This window comes from Tursiops truncatus, chromosome 4, assembly GCF_011762595.2.
Source record: "Tursiops truncatus isolate mTurTru1 chromosome 4, mTurTru1.mat.Y, whole genome shotgun sequence".
Lineage (NCBI taxonomy): Eukaryota > Metazoa > Chordata > Mammalia > Artiodactyla > Delphinidae > Tursiops > Tursiops truncatus.
In genome coordinates this window covers 75,796,137-75,817,736 of record NC_047037.1, presented here as the reverse complement: position 1 = coordinate 75,817,736, position 21,600 = coordinate 75,796,137, and the positions used below count along the sequence as shown (strand labels likewise).

Below are 21,600 nucleotides of genomic sequence, written 5' to 3'. Positions count from 1 at the left end.
CTGCACTAAATGCCATCCCAGGTCCTTCTAAGCCCTGTGAGTCTCCAGTTCACTGCAAACATCTCCACTCACGACGTAAACAAGGCTTTGAATTGAGGACCAGGAAGAATTCTGGCGCAGTCCTATCAGAGCAAGCCCAACAGGAGAACCGTTGGTCTCTCTGATGCCTCGAAGGATGGACCATCCACACATGCAGGCCACCCTGCAGTCTAAAGTCCAGCCTCCCTCCCGTCGACCTTCACACCTTCATGAAGGGTGCCAGGTTGTGTCAGACGCATGAAACAGGTCTCCTCAACACAGATAAAATCTGAGACCTGCGGTGAGTAGAGCTTGATTTCTATCAGAGCTTCTGAGATGCGAGCCTCTCCAAATCCCCTCGCCAGCCTCACTACTCCAAACCTCTAAGACAAATATGGGGTGTGACTTGGGCTGAACATCTGGGCTGTGCAGCCCAGACAGTCTGGGGCTGTCACTGAGGAGACTCCCTCGAAGATGGGGGGCAGGGGCACCATTCACATGGACAGCCAGTCCTGGGAGCCTACCCTCAAGTGTACAGGCCCAAGGGCCATTGTTGAAAGCACAGAAGTGGGGTGAGGGGGTGGTTAGTAAGCCCCTTGACTGAGCTGCTGAGCCCCTTCCTCCTGCAAGCCCTCACCTGTCAGGGCTGCAAGGGAACTGAGAGAGCCAGTGAGATAGAGTGTGACCTGGGGCCAGTTACTTAACTACCAGAGCCTCAGTTTCCCCAGCCATAACGTGAGGGAACAAGTCTTGGGCTGGTCCTCTGCGGATCAGGGAACATGTGTTTAGAGAGCAGAATGTCAGGCACACTGAGCATCCAAGATGTGGTTGCCCCAGTCCAGCCTCCTTGCCACACATGAGGAAGCACAGTGCTGTATGGGTCCAACACGGGGGACGGTGGGACATCTGGGGCTCACCCTGGGCATTGATTTACCCAGATGCCCTGTGCACATGGGAAGATAGGAGATGAAGTCTGGAGTTCGGGCAAGAAGAGTGAGACTCTGAATTCACACTGGCATGGGAGGTGGGGCCTCCGTAGCGTGGCAGACTCTGCCTCAGGCCTCTGTGGAATGAACCCTTCCCCACCACCAATACACACATGCACACACCGCCTGTGACCGAAAGTTCCATCCTGGAGTCTCAGAAAGCACCCAGGACACAGGCTTCTGACAGAAGTGCAGGCCAGGGAGCAGTCACTAGAGGGCTCAGGAAGACATCCAGGCTGCTGCCCTACGGAGGTCACAGGAGAGGGCCAGCCTGGGAAGGAAGGGAGGGAGGGAAGGAGGGAGGGAGGGACAGAGAGAGAGAAAGAGAGAGAGAGAGAGAGAGAGAAAGCACTGGGGAGGAGGGGAGAGAGACCACAGCCATGCTATGGAAGGGTAGGACGGCTTCCCATAAAAGCCTCACCATCACCTCTGCAGGACACAGAATGACCCAGAGAAACCCAGAGCCCTGGGCCTCCCAGCAGTGACAGCACTTATGGACAACGTTCTAGCAGAAAAACACTGCATACCCCAAATGCTTGAACCCCCTCGTTTCCAACCTCCCCTCTACCACCAAACGCAGCTCCCTGGTTCTGTCTGGTACTTCTGATCCCCAGGACCCGGTAGGCAGGTTCCAAGCTACTGGGAGAAGGCCATGATCAGGTGGGTTCACTGTGGCCCGGTTACCTCACCTCTGTGAGTTGTGGGGTGTTAGGTAAGCTTCTTAACCTCTCTGAGGTCTTTTCCTCATGTGTAACTTGTGGGCTAACCTCTCCCTTATGGGCCTCCAGGAGTACTGAAACGAGAGAGCGGTTCATGGTGGGGCGTCACACATGGTAGCTGTATTTGAGAACACAAAGAAGATCCCCCCCCAGAATTAATCCCTGGGGCTGGAGGCATTTATCCACCCCTAGGGCTACCTGTGCTTTCTCCCCTGTGTGCCCTTCTGCCCCCCTCTCCTTTTCCCTCTATCAGAGCCCCTGCATGAGGCCACAGCACGAGACTGCCAGCAGAAGGCTTAATTCAGTCACGAAGGTTTCCCCAGATAGATGACCAGGGCAGGAAAGAGCAGGGGACAGTCACAGGCATGCCCGTCCCCCCAGTTCCTAACCCACCCAGGTCCCAGACCTGGGCAGAGCCTCCCTGGCCCTGCCCTCTCAAGGAGAGGAGTTTCTGAAGCGGAAAGCGCTTCAGACATTTAGCCCAGTAGGACAATCTCAGAGCAATCCTCTCTCCCAGCAGGACCAGGCTGTGAAGTGTAATTAAAGCCACGGGTTACTGAGGAGGGGCAGCCATCTTGCCAGGAGGAGCACCCCGCCGCCGCTCATCCTGCATCTGGAGCCGTGGGTCTCAGTGGTCCAGGACACAGCAGCCGCACCACCTCCCTGCATCCTCTTCCTCCTCCATCCCTCCACCCTAGCCCTGAAGATCTCCAGCTAAGTCATGCCACAGTCGCCTTCAATCAGCTGTTGTAATTTCTCCTGCAGTTCGTATTTGAGAAGCTTTCCCTGTATCTAACGTAAATCCTCCCTTCTACAGATTGATGGTGGGAATGGGGAGAACGGACATGGACGTGAGTTAGAACCTCATGGAAGGTGCCCTGAGAAGTGTCCTTAGAGAAGGGCAGAGGCTTGAGCCCCACGCCCTCAATCGTGAGGAGGAGATGCTCTGAGGATCCTGCAGCATGGTACCGGGGATGGGGTCATCATGATGGATGAAGGGAAAGGGGGAATAGAAAAGCATGTGCATCAGACGGAGGAGAGTACGACGAGCTGGGAGACAGCAGCCTGCCTGGGTTGGAAGCCTGGGGATTGGTTTACTAGTTACCTAACATCGCCGCGTCTCAGTCACCCCATCTGTAAACGGGGGTGATAAAGTCATACCTACTCTTAGGGCTTTCATGAGTTAAGATGCATACCAGAGCATTCTATTTTATTTTATTTTATTTATTTATTTTTTCATACCAGAGCATTTTAAATGGCCTGGCACAACGTAAGCTCTCAGTAAACTCTAGGAAATCCTCACGACCCTCCATCCTCTCTGCAAATTGCTCAGTCCTGGGGCTTCTTCCTCCCCCATTTCTCTCAGGCTCACTCCTTCTTCTCCATTCCAATGGCCTCACTGCATCCTGGCCCCCATCCCCACGTGCAGGGCCCAGGCTGTGACCCCACCTCCCTCCCACCCTCCACATCAGGTTCCAGCTGGCCAGTCCGCTCTGCAAAAGGACCGGTTTGTTTGGTACTCTCAGGCCCCAGATACTATACCAGGTGACCTGCTTTAGTAAAAGGAACTCATTTAATTCAATCCCCACGACCGCACTCTGAAGTAGGTATGATAGCCATTTCACAGATGAGGAAGCTGAGCCTCAGAGAGGAGAAATACTTTGCCCAGAGTCACCCTACGAGTGAATGGGAGAGCCGGCACCCAGCACCCCTCCCCTGCCCCCGGCCAGTCAGCCCCTTGGTCACACACCTCACTTTCGCCCATGCACTTACCCCCACGGAGTCACAGAGCAACAGAGAGAAGAGAAGGAGAGACTTTAGGAATGAGAGCAATGTGGGGAAGAGGAGCTGGAAGGGGGAAGAACGCTGCAAGGGAACTAACGTGGTGTCCAGACTGGGGGGCTTCTCCAGCAGGCCCTGCACTTCTGTCTTCAGCTCATGTCTTCTCCGTCTTCACCATCAGGCTGTGGGGTTCCATGGAAGGGTGCCACGGGCACAGGAGGCTCCCCAGCCTGAGGCTGGCGAAAGGCCTGTGAGAGCTCCAGCTGCTCCGAATGAGTTCAGGCCACTTGGCCCAGCCTCACATCCCGGGGAACGTGCAAATGAGGCTCGGAGCAGCTGTGGCTCCCGCGCGACCGGGCAGGCACTAGAGGGGTTCACTGCCAGAAAGGGGTCTGCGGTGGCTTTTGCAAACCACAGAGAGAGAAAGTCCAGGTGCCGCCTGAGAAAATTCCTGCAGAGATGATAAAGGCAGGGTGGTGGAACTGGGGAAAGGCAGCTGAGACCACGGGCAGACAATGTGTGTTCAGTAAAGAAGTCCTGTCAGGCAGAGCTCAGCTCCTCCGCTGACAGGGCCACCAAGCTGATAGATGAGGGAAACAGGGTTCACCTGTGTAGCTGATCTTGAAACATGTGACAAGCTCTCTGTGAAATTGTTGCAAGCAAGCAGAAGGTGGCAGAACTAGTGGGACATGTAGCTGGTTGCACGATCGTAAGTACACAAGGGTACTTACCAATGGTTCAAGACCTCTTGGAGGGAAGGGTCCAGGTGCGTGCTGTAGGGCTCTGACCTATCCCACCCCATTCCACATCTCAAGTCCTTGGATCAATATACAAAAAGCACTTGAAGCTGGGAGCAACAGCAGATACACTGGATGTCAGAATTCAAAACATCTTAATCAGCTGGAGCGGCGGACTGAATTCAGACAACATAAAATAAATGAGGGGGAAATGTAGAGTTCCAAACATAAGAGCAAAAAAGCTACAGCGCTGTCATGGGTGGAACCATGGCCCCTCCCGCCCAGAAAACCTCGTATGTTCAACCCCCAGGACCTCACGTTACCTTATTTGGAAACAGGGTGGTTGCAGATGTAATGAGTTAAGATGCAGTCATATTGGAGTAGCGTGGGCCCCTAATCCAGTATGACTGGTGTCCTTACAAAAGCGGAAATTTTGAGACGGACAGGCACACAGGGACAAGGCCATGTGAAGGTGAAGACAGAGATTAGAATGATGCTTCTATAAAACAAGGAACACCAAAGACTGCCGGGAAACCACCAGAAGCTAGGAGAGGGGTGTGGAACAGATTCTCCCTCACAGCCCTCAGAAGGAACCGATACTCCCAACACCTTGACCTCGGACTTCCAGTCTCCAGGACTATGAGACAATTCACTTCTGTTGCTTAAGCCACCCAGTTTTAGTACTTTGTTATGGCAGCCGTCACTAATGAATGCAAGTGCAAAGACAAAATTGGGAGATGGGGCTGAGTCGCAGACTGTGGTATAGAAACCTGGAGGTATTGACTGACTGTTACGTTTAACAAAAGTCAGCAGGGCCACGTGCTTCTAAAAACAGCCAGGGCAGATATGAGGCTGCGTTAATGGAAGGTATGGTATCTCGACCCATGAGGGTGTGCTGGCCGGGCCTCACCCAGAGGACCAGACTTGGTTCTGGTGACCTCAACTTAAGACAAGTCAGAGGATGTTCAGAGTCCCATGCCCAGAGATGAAGAGACAAGTCAGAGAAGGACTAATGGAAGTATGGGGGAGGTAGAAGGCAACTGGTCTCCAGTGTTTGAAAAGCTGTGCAATGGGAGTGACTGGGTTTGCCTGGAATAGCCACATGTGGAAGAGATGGAGCCCATGGGGAGAGACACAGACTGCAGAGAAATAGAAGAACTTTCTATCAGACGTGTTGACCAAAAAATCAACTAGGCCACCCTGTGGGGAGATGAGCTTTGTCTTTGAGGAACTGAAGACTCCACCAGCTGGTCACCGGAAAGGGACCTATAGAGGTGACCCCAGAATCTCCCAGCTCCAAGAAGGGCCCACTCACGTTCCCTGCCTGTCTGACACCAGCAACTCAGGCTTCTTAACTACTTAAAGTTAGAGGCTGCCATGAGAAGTTTTGGCCCCAAGACCTTTCATTGATGGCTTTAGTAGATAAAGTTGCATGCTGAAGGCAGAGAGTCTAGACTAACAGACCTCATGAGATCAAGTTTGGCAACACCCGGGTCCACTGGAAGGATGCACCCACACATGCTCTCAAGCATAGGGGTCTTGGATAGGGGTGGGAAGGAGAGTGGCCCTGGCTCTCCATTGTCCAGGAGGGAGGGAACTGGCAGCCCAAGAGTTAACTGACCCCTCACTTGAGAGAGACCCATGCTGGTGGGCGCTGTAGGGGATACAGAGGAGCCTTCTCTCTGAGGGGCTCGAGGTAAGCTCACTGGGAAGATGGACTTCTGGAGGAAAGGCAGCTGATGCTGATGAGACCCCTCCGAAGATGACCTGGCACTAACAGCCAGCATCTACATGAGCTATGCCACTTCCTTTAAGCCTTTTTTTTTTTTTTTTGCGGTACGCGGGCCTCTCACTGTTGTGGCCTCTCCCGTTGCGGAGCACAGGCTCCGGACGCGCAGGCTCAGCAGCCATGGCTCACGGGCCCAGCCACTCCGCGGCATGTGGGATCTTCCCGGACCAGGGCACGAACCCGTGTCCCCTGCATCGGCAGGCAGACTCTCAACCACTGCGCCACCAGGGAAGCCCTCCTTTAATCCTTTTTTAAACTAGCCCTCCCTCGTTTTCCAGCCCCAAAAGGAGGCTCAGAGAGGGAAAGGAACTTATGTAAAACTCACAACACAAAACCAGTCAAGCTGGGTTTGAACCCTAGTCTGTCTCATCCCCAAGCCCACACTCCTTCCAAGGTTCCACACTGCTTCCCCAGCTGAGGACTGCAGGCTGTAGTGCCACAAGCCTCCAGCGACAGAAAGAACCACCCAGGGTGGTCTAAAGCAGTGTCCCAAACTTCAGCACGCATCAGAACGGCCTGGAGGGCTTGCTGAAGGGCAGGCTGTTGGGCCCTACCGGGGAGCTGCCGCATTAGTAGGTTGGCCCCAGAACTGTTGCATCCCTAACAGGGTCCAGGTGCTGTGGTTGCTGCTGGTCAGGGACTTCACATTGGGAACCACTGCTCTGCAGTATTCAGGAAAGGAAATGGGTACCCTCCAGCCGCAGAGCCGCAGGGAGACAGAGGTATGCTGCCAGTCGATCCTCCGTCTCTGGGCCAGGAGTTCCCCAACGGCGTTCCAGGCAGGACTGCCAGTTGGTTGCTGCTTTGCTAGAACCCATCTGGTTGGGAAGATGCAGACTGTGAACAAATCCAGCTTCCTGTACTTTCCACTCTGGAGTCTTCTGGTTCTTCCAGGCTGATGAACTGTGTTCTCTTCTACGGGAAGTCCTATTATTCTGCAGTCAGCCACCATGACCGCCAGGATTTTCACCCTCTCTAAACAGACGGGCTCCCTTCACTAAGCCTTTTGTGGCTGGGTTTCCCAATCCCCTCCTGACCCTGCATGCCCTCGACTCATCACGCCTGAGTTGGCCAGGGTCCTCTCTAAAATCCATGTGCAGAAATGAGGACATAATGACCAGAGAGAACCCAATTTGGACCCTGCCCGTCTCTTAGTGCCCATTAAGATGGTACTGTTCTGAGCAATCCCATCACCCCGTCGGCTCCCATGAAGCCTGCGTACAATTAAACCCCTCAGATGTTTTTCTCAGGATCTGCAGCCTAATCAAGTCAGCCCCCACCCCCCCATCATGAACTTGAGTAATTAATTTTTGCTATCTAAATGCAACTTCCCATCTGCCCCTGTTAAATTTCATCCTGTTGGTTTAAACCCAGCATTCCAGTCTGTCAAGATCATTTTGAATACCCTGTCTTTTATAGGCGATGCCCATCACAGCCTTGGCATCAACAAATCTGATAAGCTCGCTTACTCCACTTTCACCCAAGTCATGGATAAAAACGTGAAGCTTCCTTCTGCAGAATCTCGCCTGTCACAAACCATCATCCCTTTTGGAATCCCTAATCATGCGATCATACTTCCCCAAATCAGACTTCTTACAGACTAGGGAAGGTCTGTGGGCACGTCGTTTCTTTCCTTGGCCGTCATTAACGCCAGACTGATGTGGTGTCTGTCATCTAAGCACTGTCACGTCACCACCTAGTTCTTGGTCATGGTCCGAATCAAATCAGAAGGACAGTTTGGGCTGCTATTTCTCTACCTTTTGGGCAATGACAAGGTTACAGAGGCAAGAATGCTAAAGTGAATCCAATCCTCCACTTTAAGCAGTACTTGACATCCAACAGAAGTCAGGCTGCCTCTCCCCCTATCATAACTACAGCATGCCTGCCTCCCTGACAGCTTTATAAGCCATACTGCGAAAGTAGCATCCAAATTCTTCCAAATGGGTGGGGAAGCTATAATAGGGGTATGGTATAACTTGGACCTTCTCAGCTGTAAGACACGCTGGGATATTGGCAACTGGTCGGTGAGGAGACAAGAAATGTTTTCTGGAGTGGGGTACTTGGAGAGAGGCATGAGGACAGAATCAAGGAGGTCAAAAGGAAAAGGGAGACTTGATGAATAGCAACCCCACTCTTCTGCGATTTGTATGTGAGAACTGCCCTTCTCCTTCTGGAGAAAGTCACAGCATACGTACACGGGATGCTGATGGAGCATTTGTGAACAGCTTGTTGACACCATAAGCCAAGAACGGAGAAAAGTATATGGAGCAGTTAAGTCTGTAGGGTCTGAAGTCGGACAGTCTAGGTTTAAATCCTAGTTCTACTACTTATTAGCTGTGTGACCTTGGGCAAATTGTTTTCTCTCCCAAGTTTTTTGTTTCCTCTGGTGGAAAGTGGAGACAAAAATAATATGTGCACATAAGGCACATGAGGATTAACAGAGATAAAGCATAAGTTGAGCTGACTGGTACATAATAATAGCTCAGTAATAGCAGCCATTATGGAACAGTAGCTTGAAGGCAGTGCTGAGCGCTGAGAGTTCCGGGGCTGGAGGTGTGAAGAAGAAAATGCTAAGAAGGTTTAAGAAGAAACTAAAGATGCTGTGGGTTAGGGGCAGGAGAGACTTGGAGCTCACCTGAATGGTGAGGCAGCAATCTGTGGAACTGACCTGGAGGTGGAGCCCAGGCACAAGGCTAGGTCAAGGATTCTGACCTTCAGCTCAGATAAGGGTGAAGAAGCCAGGCTGATGCCTCAGAAAAGTTCAGTAAAAATAGTTTGTTTTTCCAGCTGTGAATATGAATGTTTTTTTATTGCTCTAGGAAGTCAGTCAAAAGTTGTCTAAATGGTCCATGTTAAAAAGAAGCATAAATATTCCACTTCTAGAAATCTGCTCTGAGGAAATAATCATCAATAGGCACAAAGATTTACAGACAAGGATGTTCACTGCAGCATTATTTATAACAGTGAAAAGTGGTTTACAGTCTAGATGTCCAGCCCACACAGGATTCGTTAAATAAATTATAGCACATCCATGAGATGAAATACCGGGCAGCCAGTGAAAAGCCCATTTGAGAAGAATACTTAAGACATGGGGAAATTATCACAATACGAGATTAAATGAAAAGGGTTGGCTACAAAACAACACAGTACAATCACAATTTTGTTACATATCTAGAAGGAAATACCCCAAAATGCTGAATGCATTACTTTTATAAATGCTTTTTAAGGAAAAAATGATCACAAAGGAGTTACACTAGAAGGAAGCTCCCACAATCAGCTTATAATAAAAAGTCATTAAATTCAGAACACAGGAACACAAACAGTAGCTATGATCTGAATGCCAGGAGCTCTAGCTGGTACCTGGCTGTTGTGAAGGGCTGAGGGCAAAGAGGATCTGCATGCCATTGGCGTGTGGCCAGGTAGAACCTAGGAAAGATTTAGGTCAGTGGCTCTCAACCATGGTTGCATTTTAGGAGCTAAAAAAAAAAAAAAAAAATCAATGCCCAGGCTCCAATCTCAGGGATTCTGACTTAATAACGGGCTGGTCGTCTATTTTTTCAAAGCGTTCCAGGTGGTTCTGAAGGAGCCAGTGAATTAGAGTTGAGTGGGACCAAGCTACTGTTACCTGTATACAGAGTTCACTTGAGCCTTGCTCTCTAGACTGAGCCCAGCATGTGAAGAGAGACCCACTATGGAAGCTAGAGAGATGCTAAAAGGGAGCAGATAGCCCCAAGGCACCTGGTCTATGCAGGAAAATGACCCTCAGCCTTGGGGGACATTCACAGAAGGGTTCCTTTGAGCCGACCTGTTTGGGAGCTTTTGCCACAAGGACACTGCTCCTGGCTCAGACCCTTGATGGGGCCCAGGTTACTAGCTGACTCCATAAAATCAAGAGCAGGTGGCTCTACAAAAGGGAGAGGGAAGAAAACCAAGACGCTGGGAAATCTACAGGGATCTGACTCTGCAGAAGCCGGAGCTAGTGGTATTTTCCTCTCTCCTGCTTTTGGGCAGAAACACACCCCAGCCAACAGAGCAAGGTGTGACCCTTAATGGCAGTCTGCTTTGGGCGGATGAGGCCTCTCAGGAGGGCTCCTAGTTTCCCTCAGGTGCCTTGAGGAAAGAGGAGCAGAGGGAAGAGGCTGCTAGAAACAAAAGTTTGTATTAAATGATAAGATCTCCCCAGCTTCTCACTACAGGTATAAAGTTACTCAAGCCACCAAAAGAAGGGAAATAAGAGTCCTGAGTCAGGTGCTTTACCCACTGGATCCACCTATCCCTGAATAATTAAGAGCCAACTGAGGCTCTTTTGTACTCCTTAGAGCGGGGCTCCTTGGGGGGCCTTCAGGACAATGACTAGAGCAGTAAGGAGGGAGTTTTGGCTCAGGTGGACCAGTGGGGATGGCAAGTAGGGATGGATCTAAATTGCTACCCTACCCGCCATTTCCCTGAAGTTGCTTCCCTAGAGGCAGCCTCCTGTCAATTCCGGCAGAACAGTGCCGCAGGTAACTCAAGATACTGGGTGATCAAACTGTAACATAGCTTTGCAATGCACTGTATCTGTGTTTATATGTAAATGTCTATGAGTATATTTACATACACACATATACCTGATACATAGCAGGTTTACCTTCCTAATGATGTTTGGCTCAGGTGGAGGCTAAAAGGACAATGCACTTTCTGAAGATACTGGCAATCAGGTGGGTTTCCAACAGTGGGGCTGGCTGTAACTAGAAACTGGCCTGAGACTAAATATTCCCCACAAATAATTAACAAAAAAAGAAATGAACCACTCCTGGAAAATCAAGAAGTGACGGTAATCTCCATTCAAGATGGAGAAGCCTCCCTTGTTTCTAACCCAGCTTCCTCCTTGGGGAATTTAAACCTATCTCCTCTAATTTGATCCTCAGGGGATAGCAGAACAGATGGTCACCAGCCATCCTCCAGTACCAGCCCTTCCTATCACAGAACAGGCCAGAGACATTCTTGGTTCAAATGCAAAGACATTCTGATGATACGGACAAGGCTTCAAATTCAAACGAGTTCCAGGTGCAAGTCTGATGAAGTCATCCTTATTTTTTATTTTTTATTTTTTTGCGTTATGCGGGCCTCTCACTGTTGTGGCCTCTCCCATTGCGGAGCACAGGCTCCGGACGCGCAGGCTCAGCGGCCATGGCTCACGGGCCCAGCCGCTCCGCGGCATGTGGGATCTTCCCGGACCGGGGCACGAACCCGTGTCCCCTGCATCGGCAGGCGGACTCTCAACCACTGCGCCACCAGGGAAGCCCTAAGTCATCCTTATTAATCGCAGATCAATGAGGGAAGTGTCACGGTGGGACTCAGCACACAGCATTGCCTTTAAAGCTCAGGGAAAGCCTAAGGGAATCCTTGTTCTCCTGTTTCAAGTCAGAGTGGAGGAGGATGCGAAGCCCAACTGTTGGGAAGTGTGCTCAAGGTCAAACTCTCCCATGCCCAGTCACCATCCCTCCCAGGTCCCTCGTCCTGCTTTCCCCACTGTTCCCAGCTGCAAATTGGATAGGAAGCCATCTTTTTTTCCTTTTCCCGCTCTGGAGGTACCAAGTGTAGTCACTGCTCATTGGTGAGCCCCTGACTAATGTCAGGATTAAAGAGTGCATTCTGCAAGGTTTGGTTTTCATCTCTCATGCTCACTAAAGCAGAGGGAGGGAAGCAGACATGGCAGAACCACAGAATGTTTGGCACCCCCCTTCCCTTTCAGAACTCTGCTCCCAGCTGGTACTTTCTAGCATTTAAGCAGGTTATAGGGGTGGTTTTTTTCAGAAAGAAAATCTTGGAGGAGATTCCTCCATCTGAGATAGAAAGTGACATACATAAAGATCCCCTTCCAGACTACCCATCAGAGAGCCATCTCCTCAGCTAAGGCAGATGTCATCAAACCAAAAGTCAGAGAGAGGGAGGTCCACAAAAATACAGCAGTATGCCAGTGAAATCCACGTGTTGCCCCCATAAGCTCTAAAAGAAGAGCTCAGTTCAGTCAATTCAATGAAACTCCATTAGTCAAGACACTTGCTTTGGCTTCTAGTCATACATTTAAGACAAGTTAGTTAAGCTTTGTCATAAATTTAAGACCAACTTAGTGATGGCTAAACTCAAATGCAAAGATCTGAATGTGAAGAAAACTCATTCATTATTTCCAACACACACACAAACACACACAGAGTCACCAGGTGATGAAGACAGGCCAGTGATCAAGGTGACTGGATGAGGCAAAGGATGATCCCAAGACTCACTGGGGTTCAGACACTGATGTATAAATAACCAAATACTCCCTCCCAATAGTTCTCTTCCTCAGATCTTCAGGCACCTGGCTTTGCCTCTGTCCACACCACAGGTACAATGTAGGTGTTCAGCCCCACTTGATGAGTGAGGAATCTGAGGCATGGAGAGGGGACTTGGTGCTGAGGGAAGAGCTAAGGTGGTGGAATCCTAGCCGTCTCAGCCCTCCCCCAAACCCTAGACCCCAAGTCCTTTGGACAACTCCATATTAGCTGTCAGGTCACCTGAACAAACCCACATGGGAAAAAAAAATCCACAATAAATTCTATCACGGCAGTAGAGGCAATGCTAGTAATTGTGTTTTCCTAGTCACGCTGATTCACCTCCATCCTGGAGATCAGAGACATGTCTTATCTACTGTTGCAGCCATAGCTTTTAGTACCTGGCACATAATAGGTGCTTGATAAATAGTGAACATGTGAGTTTAGTCCCACTGTTGGTCTTATTTACCTTGTGTCCACTCAGTAATAGAGCCAACACTTGAGGACCATGGGGAACATCTAGCTGCTGGGGGTGTGGGTGGTGGGGCATTGAAACTATATATATGAGTCCTTTAAGGCTATATAACAAGGAGACATGCACTTCTAACCAGGGATCTTGTCCTTTGCCTTCTGTGTCCATTCTACCACCTCAATCCTCAATGAAAGTAGTGAATTTGTTGACTCTATGGCATTGACCTGAATTGATATCTTCTGGGCTTTCCCTGTGGGATAGGGGAGGGTGGCCAAGATTAAGAACTGGAGTATCATGATCAATGTTCAAAAGAATTGGACCCGAGAGCATCTTCTTCCCAAGTGTACACACTGCATCCACCAATCTACAGCCTTGCCAGGCTGATCCTCTCTAAATGTCTGCTAGCCCTCTGCCCCCTTGCTGGGGCTCCCCTTCCCCTTTTCAGACCCACACTCAGGGATCAGGGCTTTCTGGATATCCCTTGGGATTCCTGAACATCCTATGTGAGCTTCCAGTTTTTTCTCATCCAATCCCTGCATAAGGCTTTACTACATCAGGGGAAGCAAAAAGTCATGGTTGGATTTTTTTTTTCTTTTTTTGTAAAGAATAAAACTGGTTTATACCCACTGGGCTGGGTGGGGAGGGGCAGGAGACCTGAGTTCCAGTCCCGCCTCTGAGTCTGGTACCTTGTATCAATGTAAAGTGCTAGATTTATATAAGATAAGATGGCCCCCTGACCTCAAGGAACTCATCATCTCACAGTAGAATCCTAGTGGGCCCTGAGAGTCAGGGTGAGTAGGGGGCCAGCAGGTGACAGGTAGGACCAGGCTGTGGGATGTTCCAATCAATCCCCAAAGTACAGGATAACATGCACACATAGAGATTAGATCACTTAAAACTGTAATTTCTAGATCTGTAGTCTATAGAGTGATCAAGTGGCAAACTCCCTCTCTCTCTCTCTGATATTTTATCCCCCTTCCTCCTCGGTTGGTAATCTAGATTTGGGGCAGGGTACCGGCGGGTTTTTCCAAGCTGCTTCTTAATCTGTCCTCCTTTTCCTAGTTGTGAGGTCCAGTTCTCAGGCTCAAGTTCCCCTCTTCCCCTTCCTCAAGGTCATCTATCCTGGTTCAGAAAAGGTGAGAGCCCACTTTTGAAGGTCAGCAAGAACTGGGGCGGGGGGGCAGTGCGGTAAATGAGAAGGAATGGAAGAGAACAGGCTAAAAGATGAGGGAAAGTAGAGGCGGGGAGGACAGAGGCGGGCCAGAAGGGCCTGGAGGGAGACGCCGCTGCCGCAGACGAAGGAGCCGAATAAGGCCGAAGTGGTGGGGATGGGAGGGGGAGTGGAGGTGCCTGAGAAATGTGGAAGGAGATTGGACTCAGAGAAGGTAGGATCGTGGTAGGGTCTAGACACAGGCGAGCTTCCAACCTCCCAATCCCAGTTCCGCTCAGTCAAGGGGCCGGGAAAGAGCGTATCCCGAGGGCGGGCAGCCCTTCCCCGCTCCGGCTGCTCTCATCACCACCGCGGAATACCTGGAGAGGATCGCAGGGGTGGGGGCAGAGTAGGGCAGTTACCTTTCCTCCTCCCAACTCGGGGCCCACTGCAGCCCGGCGCGGCGGAGCAGGGGGAATAACCCGAGGACTGGGCACCGAGGGAAGGGGAGGAGGCAAGGAGGGCGCTTCAGGTGGCTCCTCCTGGTTGTTTAAACTTTGCGCTCGAGAAGGGGCCGGCTCTGTCCTCCCTCCGCCGCCCGCCCGCGGCTCCGCTCGTCCGGGTGTCCTCAGCCTCGCCTTCATCCTCTGCGGGTCCTACGCCCACTTCCCTCTCGGCTCCCGACCGGCTCGGATCCCCATCCCCTCTCCTGTCTCCATCTCTCCCTGTGCCGGAGCGCCCCCCGCTCCCTCCCTCCTCACTGGATCTCCCGCAAGACGTGAGCGGAAAGTGAATGGGCAGCCCAACCACAAAGACAAATTACCATGAGAAAAATAAATCAGGAAAGCGCCGTTCGCATCCCGCGTTCCCGCCGCCGCGCCCCTCTCCGCCCGCCGAGGCGGGAGCGCCGGGCTCCGGGACGGCTGCATCTGGGGCCTGGCGGGGCAGAGTTTGGGCTCCGCAGGGCCCCGCCAGGGCAGGGGGTCTGGGAAGAATCCGGTGGGGACCCCCGCAGGCGGCGGCGCAGCAGGGACGTCCCCGAGCGCGAGATTTCACACTCCGGGCGGGCCACGCGTTCCCACGCGCCTCGCCGCCTGCGCTCTGCCTCCACCGGGTTTACTCGTCCGCCCTCTCGGAGCCTCCATCTCGGCGCCACCCTCGGCGCCTCAGCCCGGCTCTCTCCCAGCCTTTCAACCGTCCGTCCCCTCCTCCAGGCCCGGCCCTAGGTCCCCTTCGCGGCGTGCAGCCCAGACGCACCGACAGCGGCCGGGCCAGGGCCCCATGCAGCCCGGACCCGGAGCCGGCTGACGGCGGGAACGCGGCAGCACGAAGGGAGCCCAAGCTGAGGTGGCAGAGGGCGGCGTGGAAGCGCGGGGACTCCCTCCTCTCTGCCCGCAGCCTCCGCCACCTGGTTCCAACTTGCCAGCGGCCCCGGGCCCCTACCCCTCTACCCACCCGAGTTGCTGAAGTTTGCAACTTGCAGCCCAGCCCGCGCAGGGGAAGCGTCCTGTGCTCCCGGGACTCACCTCCGGGCTGCGGGCGCAGGTGCCCGGTTCCAAGCGGCTCCCGACTCCCGGCTCCCGGCGGCGGGGAGCGGCGAAGGCGACCCAGGAGGGCTGGCGGCCGGTCTGGGAATGGGGCGGCCGCGCAAGAACGGCCCCCGGCCCTCACTTGCCGCTCCAGTGCAGACGCGACCCGGGCCCGCGCCCGCCACCCTCGGGTTCCGCCAGCAGCCGCCGGACGCGCCGCCGACCCGCCCGGCTCAGCGGAGCTGGGCTCAGGCGGCAGCCCTCGCGCTCCAACTAGCTCCCGACCAGGCGCGCGGCTGAGAGCGGGGAGGAGAAGATGAGGGGGCCGAAGGAGGGAGGGAGAAGAGGTGGGGGAGGAGTTGGGAGCGAGCGGAGAGAGGGAAGGGAGCGGGAGAGAAAAGGAGGAGGGTGCTGGAGAGGACCTGCCGCGGCTGGCGCGCCACCCGCCAACTCGTGGCGCGCGGAGGAGCGCGAGGGGGCGCCCTGCACCTCCGCGTCCCCGGGCTTGGTCCGAATCCCGCCCTTGGCTTGCCAAGTGTGTTTACACGGAGGGTAGACAGAAGTCCCGCCCCGCAGCCGCCGTTCGAGCGGCGAGACCCAGGTCCCTCGAGCACTTGCTGCCTTTTTGCCACGTCCTGCCTTACCGTCCTCGGCAAGCCCCGTCTCGAACCCGGCTTTCTGCCGGGGCGTCAGCGCACCAGAATCCTGCCTACCCAACCGCTGGGGCCCGAGGAAATTCTCCCTTCCCCTCGGCTCTCCAGTGCCCCAGCCCTATCAGCTAGGGACGATCTTCCTGCCCGTGGATTTGAAGGGGGAAAGAATTGCGTACAAAACAAGGGAAATCCGATATAAATTGCAGTCGAAGGGAATGAGATGAGGCTGCTGGGCTGGACTGGAAAACCAGAATCGGCCGGATAAGGGTTAACTTTACAAGCTGCACGACCTTGGGTGAACCTCTCCAAGCCTCAGTTAATTCAGCCGTAAACTAGGGTTGGTGATAACCTACCCTACTGAGCGATTGGAGTAGGGGCTACAGTGAATAACATTAGGAACGTTGGGAGGGCATCCAATAGATTAGTGAGCGGGGCAGCCGGTGGAGGGCTCTCAGCTGAGGAGGGAAGGTTTAGCGCGACCACACCGAACAAGGCTGAATTGTTTACAAGTTTAAGTGTCTAATGTTTCTGATGGCTAGAAAACCTGAGGGAAAGACAGCGGGGACAAGCTGCTTCAAATCCTATCTGCCCGGCTGCAAGAGGGATGGGAAGAGAGCCCTCTGCTGAACAAAGAATGGTATTTTAAAATTTTTTTAAAAGGTGACCTAAGAAAAGAAAACGAAAGAATGAAGGATACAGACAAAGGACCTGAAATATTAAACCAGGAGAAGTATGATTATAAGAGACAGCTAAAGAGAACTGTGAAATAAAAATAGGTAAGTTGGAAGAAGGAAAACATTAAACGACTTTCTAGACTATGCCAGAAATTGAAGAATTAGAGTGAATCATTTTATGCAACAAAATTCTGGATAAAGGAAATCCTAGATAAAACAGAGGAATGGAGATGGTAAGAAATCTAGAGAAGCACCCTCCTACACACACACACACACACACACAGACACACACACACACCCCTCTGAACCAAGGTGAGAAGTAGTTTGGCCAGAATGATGGGAAAGAAAAAAAAGAAAGAATCCAAGAAAGGAGTTTATGATATGCTGTAAAAAGGGAAACAGTGCACAATCTCAGAAATAATGCTTTTCTAGGGCAACAGGAATGCTGAGATTCATAATGTGCAGAATGGAGAGGAACTTGCAAAGGGAAGACACTCTGAACAAGAGGAGAGAGTTGCAGACAAGAGAGAAAAAGGAAGGAAACGGGTATGTCGGGCATATAAGTCTGGTAGACCATCCATTTAATAAGGGGGTAGAAATCAAGTTGGAAGAGGTAGTGCAGGGCATCGAGTCCAAACCTATCATTTTACAGATGAGGACAATGAGATCCAGAGGGGAAGCATTTGTCCCAGAGTTGCAGGCTGGGGTGGGAGCAGGTCTCCCGATCCCCAGTCTGGTACCCTTCCACTGCTGTGAGTGTTGCCTGACCCCCCCTCCCCCCACCCTCCCCCATTCCCATTCCCTACAGAACCGTGGGGACTGTTTTGTTATTGCAAAAATAAAATGTGTATGAAATATAGACACCTTTTAATTAATACAAAAATCTGAAAATATTCTATATATATAGCAGGGAAAAGGTATGAGCGGGAGAGTTTCCCATTTGTTTGGTTGGGACAGTAGACAAAGTGCCTTCTGAGTGGTTGTCGGCAGCAGCTCTCTCTTGAAAGGCTATAAAAATCTTTTCCATCCTTCACCATATTCTCTCACCCTCCCTCTCTTTTTCCACTATGTTTTGATTGCCTTTTCCTTCTTCTCTTTCCACCATCACTTCATGCCCCTTCCTGGCTCTCCCCCTCCACATTATGAATGAGTGTAGGAGAGAGTTCAGTGCAGGAAGAGAAGAGGGGAGACCCCAGTCTGGGGACACAGCCCAGGAACGCTTCCTTTTCAGGGGAAGCAGGAGCCAAGAAGGTGAGACACCCAAAGAGACACAGACAGAGGAGCAGACATGCTTGGGATGCTAGGCTAATTAAACCTAATTGCATCCTACAGTATTCTATTGACTAACAGTGATTACTCAAGAGCTCTCAATACAAGAGAGCTTCAGAAGTCCAAACCTCAGGAAGGGACAGTTATTTTACTAGCCTGGCTTATCACCTGCTTCAGGCGTCCCCAGAGTTTGGCAAACCCTGAATCGTTTACTAGGAACAAAACCTGGAGCGTTGACCCCATCACCACAGTGTCACCACCACCTTCTGTCACTTTCATTAAACCCCTGCAATAACCTGTACAATAATTACTTCTATTAGGAGCAATTCTTCACCTACCAGAACAGTGTTAATTAAGCAGAATGTAAATACAGTAATTAATACAGAATTATCCAAAACAAACATGCTAAAGAACAGCAAACATAGAGGGTGGGAAGAAGTTCTTGGAATTTACTCTTGATCTAGAAATTCCAAACTTACCTTCAGCTAAGGTACCAAGAGATTAAGAAGGCCAAATTCTCATGCTCAAAGGTGACAAACCTGGGAGCCCACCTGAGGGCATTTTCTGGGAGATCTAGCTGCCTCTGAAAAACAAGAGTGCAGCCTCTCCCAGGAGTTTATGTAGGGGTGTGTGTGTGTGTGTGTGTGTGTATACCCACCTGTGCATAGCCCAGGCACAAACACAAATCCGGCCTTGCAGCAAAAGGCCAACAAGCCACAGCCACTCGTATATCAACAGGAGAGAGAGAACTGGAAAAAAGAAGGCAGCAATCACTTATAATGTCCAAATCGTTTTCTATTTGGTCCCAGAATCACCTGCTCATTGTGCCTGGGGATGGAAAAGAAAAAGGAAAATTCCCACCCCAGAAGTCATTGTCAATTTGTGAAACAAAAGCCCCTTAGGTTAGAGGAACTGAAGTGTCACTAAATGACAGCTTTGCCATTGTCCTGAGCTGATGTGAGAGAAGAGGCCTTCCTTCCTTCCTTCCTCCCCAAACACTTAAGTGCCACTCAGTGCGCTCGCTCGTTGGAGAGGTCATAAGAGGAGAGAGCCAGAGCCTCACAGTCAGCCAGCGAGGCAGCCCGAGTCACAGCAAATGCAGGACCAGAGCACCGCGGGCACGTGGAAAGCCAACAACCAGCTCCACCCAGCAGGGCAAGGAGGTCTTCACAGCCAAGGGCCCTTCTAGCTGAGAATGGAGATGGGGCAGGAACTTGCCAGACAGAGAAGCGGGAGGAAGCAGAGTATTCCAGGCAGAGGGAATAGCATGTATGAAAGCATAAGGCGATATAATTAGATTTCTGTTTTGGAAGAATTACTTGGCCCTGGTTAACAGATTCGGAGAGAGCTGAAGCCGTAAATGTGAGCAGGTGCGCTGCTGGAGGAAAGAGCACCGCACCCGCAGTTAGGGCTCCTCAGTTCTGAGACCAGCTCGTCTGCTGGCCACTAACGAGCTGGGTGTCCTTGCACAAGCCTCTTAACCTCTCCAACCTCAGTTCCTCGTGGCTAAAACGAGAGGGGTCGATTGGCTGCTTTCTAAGGTCCTCCTGGTACAACATTCTGTGATTCTGACTCTCCCTGCAGACACTTCTTTAAATTATGTCCTTTACTATGTTGATGCACTGAGTCTTTTCCAGTGTTTAGCACTTCACAGTTTACAAAAGTCTTTTCCATACAATATCTTTTGGCCTTCACGCCATGTGAAGGAGGTAGTCACACTGCCACCTGGGATGGTCTTGTCCAGCCCCGGGGGCTGTAAACACCATCTCTGCTGATGACATCTAAGTTTCCATTAGCAGCTCTGACCTTTCTCCTGAAACCCAGATGCAGAGAACCGACTGCCTGCTGCCCTCCATGTAAACATCTAATAGGCATCTCAGACTTAACTTCTGATTTTCTTTCCCCAAAGCAGCTGCTCCCTCAGATTCTTCCAACCTAGTAAATTAAAACTCCAGTCTTCGGGCTTCCCTGGTGGCGCAGTGGTTGAGAGTCTGCCTGCCGATGCAGGGGACGCGGGTTCGTGCCCCGGTCCAGGAAGATCCCACATGCCGCGGAGCAGCCAGGCCCGTGAGCCATGGCCGCTGAGCCTGCGCATCCGGAGCCTGTGCTCCGCAACGGGAGAGGCCACAACAGTGAGAGGCCCACGTACCGCAAAAAAAAAAAAAAAAAAAAAAAAAAACTCCAGTCTTTGAATTCCTCAAGGCCAAAATCTTGAGTTCATCCCACACTCCACCTGTAAACTGTCAATAAGTCCCATTGAAATATGTTCAGAATCTGGCTACTTCTCACCACCTCCTCCTCTAGCACCCCAATTCAAACCACTCTCTTCTCTCACCTGGATGTCTGCTCTGCCTGCTTCCACCTTTGTGCCTACTGTCTGTTCTCCACGCAGTAGCCATCCGCAGTCAGATCCTCGCCCTCCTCTGCCAAAAAAAACCCTTCCATGGCTCACCAGCTCCCTAGAGGAAAAGCCACAGCCTCTCCAAGCCCACGAGGCCCTTTCTGACATCATCTCCTACTGCTCTCCCCTCCTTCACTTCTCGCCTGCCTCCCCAGCCTCTCCACTGTTTCTGGAACACCTGAAGCTCCCACCTCCAGGCCTTCGCACTTGCTGTTCTCTCCGCCTGGAAAGCTCTTCTGTCAATGTCCACATGGTCGTTCCCTCTCTTCCTTCAGAGTCTGCTCAAACATCAGTTCATTAGCAATGCATTACTATCCTTTCAAAAAAGACAAACCCCTGTCACCCTTTATCATCACCTGACATTGTACATATTTATTATCCATCTGCCCTAACCAGGATATAAATTCCACGACAGCGGAGGCATTGCCCACTTTGTTCATTGCTGTAATCCTAGCCCACAGAATGGTACTACGTGAAACCAAGTGCACAATAATGATTTAAGAGTGAGTCATTATTATTATCCCCGTTTTACAGATAAGGAAACTGAGGCGCAATGTTACAGTTTTCAGAGCCGAGATTTGAACTTAGATTTCTCCCTATCAGTGTTCTCTCCAACTGATTATCAGTTAACATCTGCATTTGCACTTAAAAACTTGCAATAGAAGATGCATATTAGAATAAAACATATACTAATTGTTTTCCACCCAGTTCACCACATGTGTCCATTGACCCACACAGCAGCGCTCCAAGTCAAAGCACAGTGGAGCGTGAGCTCTGAAAACCCAGACCTCTAAATGGTCACCCACCCGACATGAGCACGTTCATTCTGGCGTCATTTTTGTTTCTTGTGTTATAGTGCTAATTTTTCTTCTCATCTCCTGAGAAAATAAATTCCCTTCCAGGCCTTCACATATTTACTCTCACACATTCTCTCAGGCAGCATGAAGATCAGTGTGTACATGCACACACACACACACACACACACACACACACACGCACACATACACCATTTTCATGTCTCCTAAGTCAGGGGTGTGGTGAGAGAAGGCAGGCTGACTTTGTAGTTTGTCCTTGGGATGACACCCAGGGATGATCATATCTGGCTCCCCAGGCGGTCAAGAGCACCTC

The 21,600-nt window shown here is 51.4% G+C and overlaps 1 protein-coding gene across 2 annotated transcripts in view; it reads right to left on the bottom strand.

Annotated features, from left to right (window-relative positions):
- SEMA5B (semaphorin 5B) overlaps positions 1 to 15,917 on the bottom strand; it is a 118,674-nt gene extending 102,757 nt beyond the window's left edge. For both annotated transcript variants that reach the window (XM_033856359.2, XM_073804168.1), the window contains exon 1: positions 15,473 to 15,917. The gene's annotated coding sequence lies outside the window, so the exon portion shown is untranslated. The remainder of the gene's footprint in view (positions 1 to 15,472) is intronic.
- Between the last annotated feature and the right edge of the window lie 5,683 nt (positions 15,918 to 21,600).